Source organism: Callospermophilus lateralis, chromosome 11, assembly GCF_048772815.1.
Source record: "Callospermophilus lateralis isolate mCalLat2 chromosome 11, mCalLat2.hap1, whole genome shotgun sequence".
Lineage (NCBI taxonomy): Eukaryota > Metazoa > Chordata > Mammalia > Rodentia > Sciuridae > Callospermophilus > Callospermophilus lateralis.
In genome coordinates, this window is record NC_135315.1 from 31,668,931 (window position 1) to 31,681,103 (window position 12,173).

Sequence of the window (12,173 nt, forward strand, 5' to 3'; positions counted from 1 at the left end):
GTAGGTTTTTCCTTCTCCCTCCCTTTTTCCCCTTTAGGGAGTTGTGTGGCTTGGGGATTCAGAAGGGGAATTGGTTGGTTATTCTGTCAATGCACATTTATAGCGATCTGGGTCATGGTTTCCACATGAAGAGCAGGCTAGAGATTTCCACCCTAGGGGGCCACTGAAGGAATGCAGGGTCCCAAGGTTGACTTCATGACTTCAAAAGAAATCTATCTGGCACCTGGGATCCCCACCCCAGACCCCATAAAGGCCAACTACAGGTCAAGTGTGCTTGTTTTAGACATTGCTCCATCCCACCCTGTCCCAAAGTCCTCCATGAGGATTACATTGTGTTTTAACAAGTAATCTTCTATAACCTCAGTAGTCTTAAGATAATAAATTCAATTTGTTGGGTACAAGAAGTATCTCAAAACACAATGTTTCTTTCGAAAAAGAAACGAATTTGATGTCTTTAAAAAAAAAAAAAAAGTGGGAAACCACTGGATTTGATGCTTTCTTCTGAAAATTTTTTCCTTTGTCCTGCAAAATCTTGGTGAGCCTCAGGCACTTATTGGGCACTTCTGTATTCTAGGAGGTGTTAGGTAGGGTGTGTAGGGCCATACATGAAATGTCCCTAAGACTAGGGTGGCAGAGACTGCAAACACAGAGGTTCATAGGACCAAATAATGCGTGCCAGTGCCAAATACCAGAAACAGGTAAGACGCACATATCCTTCTACTATAGTACACTCGGGCCTTGTTTGCCTACTTTATCCAAATCAACGGAAATTAGGGCATAATTGTTTGCATTGTAAACCGATCTGCCAGAATTTCTTGAAATAATGAGCCCCCTTGTGGTTTCTTTTTATTATTATTATACATTTTTATTTTTAAATAGTTTAGGACTCACAAGAGGTTGTAAAAATAGTACAGAGGCCCCTGGTGTGCCCTTCACCCGGCTTCCCACGATGATAGCACCTCCCAGACCCTTAGCACGTTACTAAAATAGGAAACCAGTGTTGGCCCATCCTCGCATCATCAGTTTTCACAAGTACTTTGGGTGGGGGGGGGCATTGTGTGCACAGTTCCTTGAAATGTTATTGTATGTGGGTTCCAGTGAGCCTCATCACAGTCGGGACACAGAACTGCTCCACTGGCATCAGGACACTCCCTGAGTTTGCCTTTATAGTCACACTCCCTGCTCCTCCCCGGGCAGCCGCTGATCTGCTCTCCAGCACAATAATCTTGTCATTTTGAGAGTGCTGTAGAAATGGAATCATGCAGCATGTCGTGAGCCTTAGAGATTGACTTTTTTCACTCGGCATGATTCCCTTGAGAACCTTCCATGTCGTGTACCAGTGGTCTGCTGCTTTTTTATTTTGAGGATTCTGTGGTAGGGTGGACCCCTGTTTGTTTGTTCCTTTTGTGCTTCTAAAATACTTTTATTTGCATACAGCTCGCTGCAGCACAGTTCATAAAGCCAGGCACCCTGACGAGGTCAGACCTCACTCATCCATACTGATTTCACTAAATTGGAATGTGCACTGATCAATACAAAGTCTGTGAGTCTATTGTGCAGCCCTCTGCCTAGCAGATATTTGCTGAGCATCTGGGGCTGGGATATAAACTGGTAATAACATAGGGCAGTCACTTCCCACTGACCAAATGCCTTCCTGTGTGTGATATCAATAATTTCTACTTGTCAAGGCTGAGGGGAAGGTAAACAGTGATGATCTGTCTCAAACCGAGCCGCCTTGGGAAGCCTTGCCCAAGATCACGGACAAGTGGAAATGGTGGGGTGGAATTTGAACTCAGGACTCCCCAAGTTCCCTTTCCCTTTACTCTCCCCTGTGGCTTTGCCCCTGGCTGTAGAGTCACTTTGAGCCAATTTACTCCTCTGGAGAATGAGTGGGCTGGGCTCCTCTATCTTTTCGCTTCTCTCCTCTTCAGAGATTTTATGATCCTCTCGGAACAAGAAGTAACTTTGCCAAGTGCCCGAATCCTCCGCCTGTAGCTGCACTTGAACTTTGTTCTCAGCAGCACCATGTTAGCTGTTATTTGACGATGCTCGGGGAATTTAAAAGTAACAAGCTAGAATGCCTTTAAAAATAAGTATGTCGGGTTGAGCTGCTTCATTTTGCTAATTTTTGACAAGGTCTTTGGGTCAGGACTAGAACTGAGCAATCCAGTGAGTCTTTGACCCAGGACTCTGGGGATGACTTTAGGGACAAGAGGGCCAGGGAGACAGGCCATCAGGCACCCAAAGGGAAGGAGCAGGAGCTAATTTGAGCACCATTAAAGCCCGACAGAGAGGCCTTCGGGATGGGTGGGGCAGGAGCCTGGTGCTATACAATTCACAGAATTCTTCCTTGTGCCAAAATTGGGCTGTGGAACAGAGGAAGCCACTATTTTGGGCATCTAAGTGCTACTGCTGCTGAATTCGGGCCTGAGCAGCTTGTGGGTGGGGGGAGGTGGAACTGAGGTGCTCTGAGTCTTTGAAACTCTAGAAGAGGTGCCCCCCAGGACCTCTGGAGAAGGGATTCCCTGGCTGGGTGGGAAGTGGAGGGCTGACCCCTGGGTCACTTTTAACTCTGAGCCTCTGATTCTGAGGCGGATGCAACTTCCTCTCCTCTGATTCCTGACATCCACCCCAAGTCCCCGCTGAGATAATCAGAATCGCAGCTCCCTTGTGGCACGTCACCTCCCCCTCCCTCCGTGTAGTCAAGGCAGGTGGTGGGCTCTGGAATCTGATGGACCCAGAGCCTGCCTCCCATCCGGTTGGCAGAAAGGGACAGTAGGGCATAGGGAGGCATGGGGGCATGGAAATGGAAGTGTCAGAAACCCACATTTTTGCAGCCAGCTCTGTTGGACAGGCAGAAGAGCCTCATAAAGTCTAGTTTAGTCAATAATGTGTCACCTTGGCTAAGCGCTCCCTCTCCGTTGGTTGGTCTTCACACTCACCAGCTAGTCTGTTAGGGAGCAGAGCCGAGGCTGTCTGAGCCCTGCATTGGAGACACACACTCAGAAGTTCCCTGCCTCTGGGGTCCTAGCCTTTTTGAGACGCAGACAAGCCCTCCACACCATCATCAAGCCTCCGGCCAGTGGCCGGAGGGACAGAAATTGGGATTAGGACCTACACTTTCCGAGCCTTCCAAACTCCTTTCTCCTCCCCTCCCCCTCTTCCCAAGCGGATGGCTGCAGCCACGCTTGTCACCGTCTGCGATTGCATTGGCCACAGGAGATGTGGATGATTTTTCCATTTGGTCCTGATGTTTATTTCATGCCCATCAATATCAGCCCGTATTAGGACAGATGAGGTGGTTATTTACAGGCTGTGCATTTTCACACTTGGTAATTATAAACCCTTCCCCTGTTCGGTCAGAGTCGTGGAGATCCATTTTGGCAATTAGCAGTTTAGTATTTGTTTAATGGGAATGCAAGAGAGTGTTACGGCACATCAGTGCTCTCCTAATGATTTGCCTCTCTCCTCTGGAGCTGGCAGGTTTGGGCCTTTTTCACGGTAGGTGAGGCCTGATGGGGAGAGGTTGGAGAGGGGGAGAGAGGAGCATTAGGCAGCCTGCCTGCCACTCCCCTCCCCCAGAGCACACTTGCATGCACGCACGCACGCACTCCAAACCAGTGCTGCAAACAGGCCCTGGATTTCCAGAGCACAGCAGCCGCCACTCGAAGGAGCCTTACACACAAGAGGCCGTTAGGCCAGATGCCATTTCCGTGTGACAGCTGTCAGCCTGCCGGATCCAACTGCCTCTCCTCAAACAGCTCGTGCCCGGACTCTCTGTGTCCCTCTCCACCACTTCCCTTCCTTTGCCTCCTCCTTTCCAAGCCTCAGCTCAGATAACCCCAGGCAGAGCCTCCTGCCATCCCACTAGCTGGTGCTGGGACCCCAGGCTTTGTCCGCAAAGCTAACATGGAACCTCTGCCCCAACCATATATCGCATGAGCAGACTCTTACTCATGCCTCCTGGGACTGCTCCCCCAAAGTCATGCTAATCCTGTTAGTGGCTGTCTCTTGGTGTGACCCATTTGCAGTGGGAAAGCATACAGCATTGGGTATTGCTCCCAGCTTAACTAATAGAGAGAGAGAGAGGAAGAGAGAGAGAGAGTCTGTGTGTCTGTGTGTGCGCATGTGCACGTGTGTATGCCCTACTCAGCAAGGGGATTGCCTGGTGGGGCAGTGAATTGGGCCAGCATCTGTTCTGATGAGCACATTCCAAGTACTAGGCACTCACTGCTACCACGTAGGCCCTCCTCCCAACTCTAGGGTGGGAGACACTCTGCACTGGTCTCACTGCACAATGTCAATTCTCAGGGGCTGAGCCCTGGACTGAGGCCCAGAGGCCTCCTTCCAGTTCCAGCTCTGCTGTCAGATAGCCCTGTGATCTCTATCTTTCAAAATCTGCCCATCTAAACAAAAGAGACCCCTGAATTCTCCTCCTCCTTTACCTCTCCAGGCATCCTGCCTCCTCTGAGCCTGCCAGGGCAGAACACGCTGGTCTCTTGAGGTTACCTAATCACGTCTCTTAACTTTCTTGTCGAGTTTTAAGGCAGCGTTTGTTGGTTCATCCAGCACCGTGGCACTACACTAAGCCCCAGGGATTTAAAAACTAGAACACAATAAAGGGGGCCTAGTAGGAAATGAAGGGATGAGTCCAGTTTTATAAGCTGGCTCCAGCATTTACTAGGCATGTGATCCCAGGGAAGTCACTTAATCTCAAAGAGCCACAATTTCCTCACCTATAAAATGGGTATGATAATATCTATCTCAGAGCTACTGGAAGAATTAAGCGAGCCTTGCAAATCGCCTATTAAGCTGCGGTAAAATGGTAGCTATTACAATAATCGTTATTTTGGGGGTGGGTAGACGCGTCATAACCTCGAGTCTGATAAGTAAGGGTGCAGCCCGAATCCCCAAACAGGAGCTGTTGCCTCAGGTGGGTAACCGCCCAAATCTCCAGGGTAGAGTTTTCTGGAGACTCCTTGCCCAATGGTCCCTGTGGGCAGCTGTGTCCCTTTGTTAACTGCAATCTGATAAACACTGGCATTGGGTTTTATTTAAGTTAAATGGGAAAATGGAATGGCCCACGGGAATAAAAAAGAAATAAATAAAAGGGAAAAATAGGGCTGATAAAGCAGCAATCCTGCTCGTGGGGAGTGGAATACTCTGGCTATAGTAAGACCTGATAGGCTTCTGTGAAGAGTGTAGGCAGTGTACTTGATGCCACTGAACTGAAGACCAGAGAAGGTTAAAATGGCAAATTTTATGTCGTATATATTGTACCATAATTTAAAAAAGTAATTTAAGAGAGAGCAAGTTGGCTCTTTCTGACTTAAGGGGAGGGACAGTTGTTTTGTTTTGTTTTGTTTTGTTTGTGGAATGAGGGAGATACCGCTTGGCAGCAGTGTTCAGGACAGGCTCTGAGGGCACCTCCATTGCTGGAATCTCCCAGGAGCGAATGCACCAAGAAGATGCTAGAAAAGCTTGCCAGCCTGCCACCAGGAGGAGGCAGGGTCCTGGGCTGGGGCAGGAAAGCAGGTGCTGCAGGGAGAGACTCCAATTCAGAAGATGAGCGTCGAAGTCCTGGACCCAGCCCCTGCCAGCTCTGGGAGCACCCGTGGGGAAACTGAGGCTCAGTGAATTGATTATGATCCCTGCCTCGTGGGGCTGTTGTGAGAACCAAAGCTGTGGTGATCTCCGTGGAAATATTGGCGGTAGTGAGGACTGATAGAAATGTTTCCATTAGGTTTTCTTAAAAGTCCTGTGTTTCTTTGTTGGTCTCTCTGACCTACGTGCAGGACAGAACTCCGTCAGGAGAGCCCTAAGAAAGCAGTATGCTGAATGGAGCCTGCCTGATCCTGGCTTCCAGCAGGGAGTGGATATCCTTCCTCTAGACAGCCCATAAGTACCTGTTTGTTTATTTGGGGCCTGAAGCTGTGATTAAGGCTCAGCCCAGCTGTCCTTGGCCATCTAGAACAGCAGTTCTCTACCTGGGCACCGCCCTGGATCACAGGGAACTTGAAAACTGCTGATTTACCAGGCCAGGGCGGCTCCCGCAAGGTTGAAAGGCACGGGTTTCAGCATGAACCAACGGGATTTTCCAGGCTATTTCTTCTCCCCATTCTCCCTTTTAGACAACGATGAACCCCTCTTTTTTATGAGGCAGGGCCATACTGAAAAGTCATATTTTTATACATGATTGAGCTTTCTGGCCAGCACTGATTTTTCCCTGTGTCCAGGATGGCCAGGGAGACGTGGTAAGCAGGGCCTTTCCATGTTCTGAAAGAACCAGGGATCCATAGCTATTGTCACCACACAGGGTCCAGCACCTGTGTCCCAGGCAGTGCCACCACATCAAACCTCTGCTCTGCAGCTTTAGTGTGTCGAGTTTATGGAGCGTAATAAGGCCTGTAAACCCTACGCACCATAATATCATGGTCCTGCGTTTGAGGGTGTTTATTTAAACTAACACTTGAAGCGTTTGAGTGGGAGCAGGAAGAGAAATTCAAGGACATTTGTTCTGGGGGAGTTGGAAGAGCCGGGTTTCTCCTCTTCTCATTCCCCTCCCTCCTTGTATTTGGCCAGATGATTTAAGAATCATTTGAAGTGCCATTTCCTGCTTTGTTCTTGATATGTGTGGTGTGTGGGTGGGTGTGTGGATCCCGGGAGGAGTAGGAAATTTCTTAGGGTGTGTGTTGACCACAGTAAAGCTCTGGAACAGCCTCACAGAACAGAGTTTGCAGAGGACCAGTGGGGAATTTGATGCTCCCAGATGTTATTCCAGCAGCCTCTGCAGCCCAATTTTGCATTCTAGGCAGAGTCCTTACTTGTGGATCTTAGGAACCATCTAGTACAATTCCCTGCTTTCACAGATGGGACCTAAGGACAAAGAAGGGAAGGGCTTTTTGTCCTCTGTTTGATGCAGGTGGAGCTGGGAATGGCACCTTTGAGCAGCACTGCCTGCCCCAGAACCTGCTCAGCCATTATCAGCAGCTCTCCTTTTTAGCCCATCTCCTGGGAACAAGTTTTCTGTGTCTTCACATCACTCACCTACTCTGTACTTGTGGAGCCCAAACTGCACAAACCTGAACTGAAGAAGCCGTGTTCTGAGGGACTATACTCTCAGGTCACAGCCTGTGGCCAACAAACTGGACAAATACAATGTTTGACCTCCCTTCCTAGGAGTGTCTTTGCGTCCTGACTTAAAAGTTTCCTCCTCAGCCAGTTCATGAGCTGGACTGGCTGAAGTTTAACCTCTGGTGGACACGGTCAACACCATCTGGCTACTTCTAGAATCCCTCAGCAAGAATATTGAGCTCACAATAAATCTTTCAACTCATTCAAAAGAGGGTTTGCTTATTTGTTAAGTGAATTACGATTAGAGAGGTATCACCCATGGACTTGACTGGTAATTATTGCTGATTTTTCATGGTGCTCATTTAGGGAGGAACATGTTGCCCAGTTTCCCTTGGTGTTTCCAGGATCTGGATCTCCATCCTTGCTGCCAGAGTAAGATTTAGAAGAGGCCACTCCACACCCTAATACCTGGGTCCCATTTGGAAGGTTCATTTGGAATGTGCTCCATTTGGAATATGGAACCTGATTATTTATTATCTGGTTCACATTCAGCACTTCTTCTCTTTCTGCCTCTTTCTTTGCTTTGTTAATTCTCTAGTATTATTCCAGACAGTCTGTTTATCTACGGAATGGAAGAGATATTTTGTTTTTGTTTAAAGAACAGGGACTGACTGTGTAGCTGGGCATGGTGGTAATGCCTGTAATCCAAGCTATTCAGGCAGCTGAGGCAGGAGGATCACAAGTCCAAGGCCAACTTAGGCCACTTAGCAAGATGCTGTCTTAAAATAAAAAGGACTGGAGAAATAATTCAGTGGTAGAGCATCCTTGGGTTTAATTCCCAGTACTAAAAACAAACAAAAAAACAAAAAAACAACACACACACACACACACACACACACACACACACACAAATAACAAATCCAAACAGGGACCACACATATATAATTTACCTATTGCCCCAAGAATGCCATGTAACAAACTGTAGAACCTTGGTGGCAGACAGTAACTTCATGTCATGTGTTAGGGGGACACTGGGAGCAGTTCTGCTGATCTTGGCTAGCCTCACTTGCATGTGTCGGGATGACTGGCTGTCAGCTGACTTAGACTGGCCTCAGCTGGAACAACTGGGGGACTTGACCCTGCCCTGTGCGCCTCTCACCCTCCAGGAAGCCAGCCTGGTTATGCCTTTCTCGTGATAATGACAAAGGTACAAGAGGAAAAAAGCAGAAATTTGCAAAATTTTCTCAAGGCCAGGCCCCCAACAGGCATACCATTCTCTCCACCTCATTGGCCACCACAAGTCAAGTCCAGATTTCAAGGGATGGGGACATAGACTCCTCCTCTTTGGGGAAAGGAGCAGCAAAATTATCGCCTACAGGCCGTGGGGGCCTTTGATGCTTGTCTACCATAGGACTATGTAATTTGCCTCTTATTTGTATTTAGGCTGAAGCTTTGCAAGTAGTGAATGCCTAATGAGTATAGGTTGCATAAAAGTAAATAAAGTTGCCATTAGCTAGAATTTCTAATCAAGATTGGGTTGGCTGCATGATGTACACATTAGCAGGAGTTTATCAGCTAGAAGGAAAGTTTATATAACATGCAAGCTGAATCTGAATTTTTCCTACTTTGGGTGCAGGGGTAGCTTGATTGCCACTAAGAAATTCCTCTTCTTATTGTCTTTCCCCCACTTTCAGAATGTTACAATGTAAATGTCCAGAAAATGGGAATAACAGAGAGGGAGCTACTGCAGGCCACCCTGAAGTGGACCCTCTGAGCGAGAGGTTTTGTTCCATGTGTTGAACATCGGTATATGTTACAGGAAGCAACCTCTGACCAGTGTCTTTAACCTGTGCCCTTGTTTCCCACCCCTCAGAGGTGTACACTGGAAACAGGGTTCCCTGGACCAGCAGCTGCAGTGGCAGCACCTGAGAACTTGTCAGAAATGCAGATACCACTGAATTAGACACTCTAGGGGGGTGCCCAAGAGGCAGCTTCGCAAAGCCTGGGGTGACTCTGATGTGGATGAGGTTTGACAAGCTCTGTCCCAACCCCACTGGCCCTAGAGACCCTAGCACAGCATAGTCTGGACCTGGCCATAGCCAGAAATACACATACAGGACCTTTTGTCAGGACAAAGCCCAGCAGGGGTGTGGAGTGTGGGAGTGTCCCATTCCTAACCACTGCACCTTGTATTTTCACTCATGAAGATATACCACTGAGGATACCAGGGCCCTTGATAAACCTGCCTTTGGTGATTACCAGGCCCATCTTAAGGTTGGAGTAAGCTCCTTCCCAAACATGCTAGGCCTATGCCAGGGCTTGAGACAAAGCAAACTGAGGTTCAGACACCTCCTGTCCTCTCTCCCTCAGGGGACTCACAAGACCACTAGGCCTGCAGATTTCCACATCTGGTACGAAGAAATCTGTAAAGCACATGACGCAGTAATGGCAGCGTCAGTCCTAAGGATGAGGCTGGTATCCCTTGAGGAGTATTGAACAAGGTTAATGGCATCTTCTACCCACGTCAGAAAAACTCCTGTTTGCAGCCCTCAGCCCTTTGGTGAAATTCCAGTCCCTGAATGAGGCCTGGCCTGTGACTTGGTGTTGACTCTGCACAGCCACCTCATCTACCTGGGTTCGCGTGTGTGTGTGCGCGCGTGTGCATGAGACAGAGCCAGACTGAGGTGGTTACCCGCTTGCTGGCTGCAGGGTTGATACCGGTTACCTCAGCCATGCCCCTTACTTCCCCTTGATGGAGACTCACACAAGCTGCTTCTGTTTGATTCACATAGAACCGTGAGAAACAGTCCCATATGTGAGGCTGTGTTTTTCATTCTATTCAGTCTTTGTATATTCAAATTCTAGTTTCAGCTCTTGCTGTTCTGCCAGATTTCCATCGCATTGATGGCTTCTCTGAATTAATAAGTGTTTTGCAACCGCTGAAAAGTTTTCTCCCCCCCAAGCACTGGGACTTATCCATATTGATTTTTTTTTCCCTTTCTCTTTCCTCTCTAGCTACTTTCTTAGATGTTGTATTTTGTAAAGTGTTAATAGAATTTTTCTTTCACCCTGACACTATCTGTTGAGGGGGTCTTTGTGAGTCCCATTGTGCAGCTGGACTGCAGAGGGGGGAGCCCTATTCTTTTCGACAATGGTTGCCCCTAAAACAGCCCCCGATCCTCCTCCACTCTCACCAGGGTGGAGGGAGCGTTGGAAAGCTGAGTAAGAAAATATCCAAACTTAGCAAGAAGAGGAGGGAGCCAATTACGCCCTGTTGAAAGGGGGTTTTGAAAATACATTTTTTTTTTCATTCAAAATATTTATTTCCTAAGGGGATCTCAGTTGCTGTACCAAAACATGGCCAACACAGAAGGGGGGCTGTTTTCCTTCCCGTTAGGCATTTTCAGCTCGAAATAAGGATCTGGCAAACATCTCAGAAAACCGTGGAGATGGGTGCAAAACAGATGTCCCATTTACCTGCTTGGTCCTCAGCGGGCCCTCTGGCCCCCGCCTGCACCCCAGGTGTTGGAATTCTCTTCCCATCCCAGGGTCTGAGTGTGAGCTGCCATATGCTCAAGGGTGACGACTCCTCTGAGCACAGGCACACCAGTTGATCTAGTGCTTTTGCCGGAGCAGGGCCTGCAAGGTGGCAGGGTGGCTGTTGTGTGTTGTGACCTCAGCAGGGGCTGGAGGACTCCTCAGGTCGGCCTGGGATGGGCTCCTGGGAGGGGCCTGGGAAGGAACCCCTGTTTCATTGATCCCCAAACTGGTGTCCGAGAGAGGGCAGTTCCCCACTGGAAGAGTCACCAGGAGGGCAAGGCCATTCTCCTCCCAGCAACTGACTTCAGGGGTGGGGACCAGGAGGGGAAGGCCCCAGGAGCCCATTTGTTCAGGCCTGGTTGCTTAGCGACAGAAGGGGGCCCTGCCTCCAGAAGGGATTCTTAACCTGGCCAGTCCCTTCAGGGTTGGTGACTGGCTGGCCTACCTGCTCTCCCATTCTTACCTGGACTTCACTCTTCTCTCTGTTTTATCTGATGACATAGAAAAATTTTAAGCCTCATTTTATTGCTTCGCCCAGTGTCCTCTCTGGCAAGAGTGAGGAATGAAGAGCCCGTGATTCCTTCTCCCAGCTGGCTTAGCTCAGGCTCCCAGGCTCATTTGTGAGCCTTTGAGCACAAATCAAGGGTGCTCAGTCCTTTTCAACCACACCCCTGGCCGAAACTGCTCCAGGGACAGAGCCCTTGGGCAATAGTTCTGTCCACCCACAATCCCTCAGGTCAGGGTATGTTTCTGCTGCCAGCCTTGGGCACAAAAGTGCTCACCTGGCCAGACCAGGTGCTCCCATAGTGAGTAGCTGGTTGATTAGGTCAGAGAACTGTGCTCCAGATGTGTCGTGTGAAACAAAGCGCTGGGCATAAACAAAAGGAATGGATTTCATCGCCAGATCTGGTTCTTTAAGGAGGAGTCTCTTGAGATGTTCATGGGAGTTGAGTGTGGATCCTGAAATCTTCCTACTAGAAATATCCCAAACAGTTACAAAATGTGTGGGGAGGGAGTCAGAGGATGACTTTGGTATTTTCCTTGATGTTTTCTGAAAGGTCCCAGCACCAGTGTATGAGTTTGCTAAAGCTGCTATAACAAAACAAAGAAATTTGTTTTCTCACAAATCTGGAAGTGAAAGTCCAACATCATGATGTGGCAGTGTTGGTCTCTTCCAGGGCCTCTCTCCTTAGATGACCTTCTTCGCCCTGTCTCTTGGCCTTTCTTCTTGTGTGCCTGTGTCCTAATCCCTTCTTGTGAGAACACCAGTCATATTGGCTCAGGGCCCACTCTAATGACCTCATTTTAACTTAATTATTTCTTTAAAGATCCAATCTCCAAATATAGTCTTATATACAGTACTGAGGATTAGGACTTAAACATGTGAATTGAGGGGAGGGTATAGTTTATCCGATAACAATCCAGATGTTTGAGTTCCATTGTTTATAATGGGAAACAATTTAAATATCTGTCAGAAGGGAAATAATTAAGTAAGCCATGGCTTCTTGCTTTATGAAATGCTATACAGTAATCAAGATAGTATTAATGATGTAACAACC

At 48.2% G+C, this 12,173-nt stretch overlaps 1 protein-coding gene across 8 annotated transcripts in view; it reads left to right on the plus strand.

Annotated features, from left to right (window-relative positions):
* The window catches only part of Msi2 (musashi RNA binding protein 2), a 367,708-nt gene that overhangs the window by 221,001 nt on the left and 134,534 nt on the right, over positions 1–12,173 (plus strand). The gene's annotated exons all lie outside the window — the stretch shown is intronic.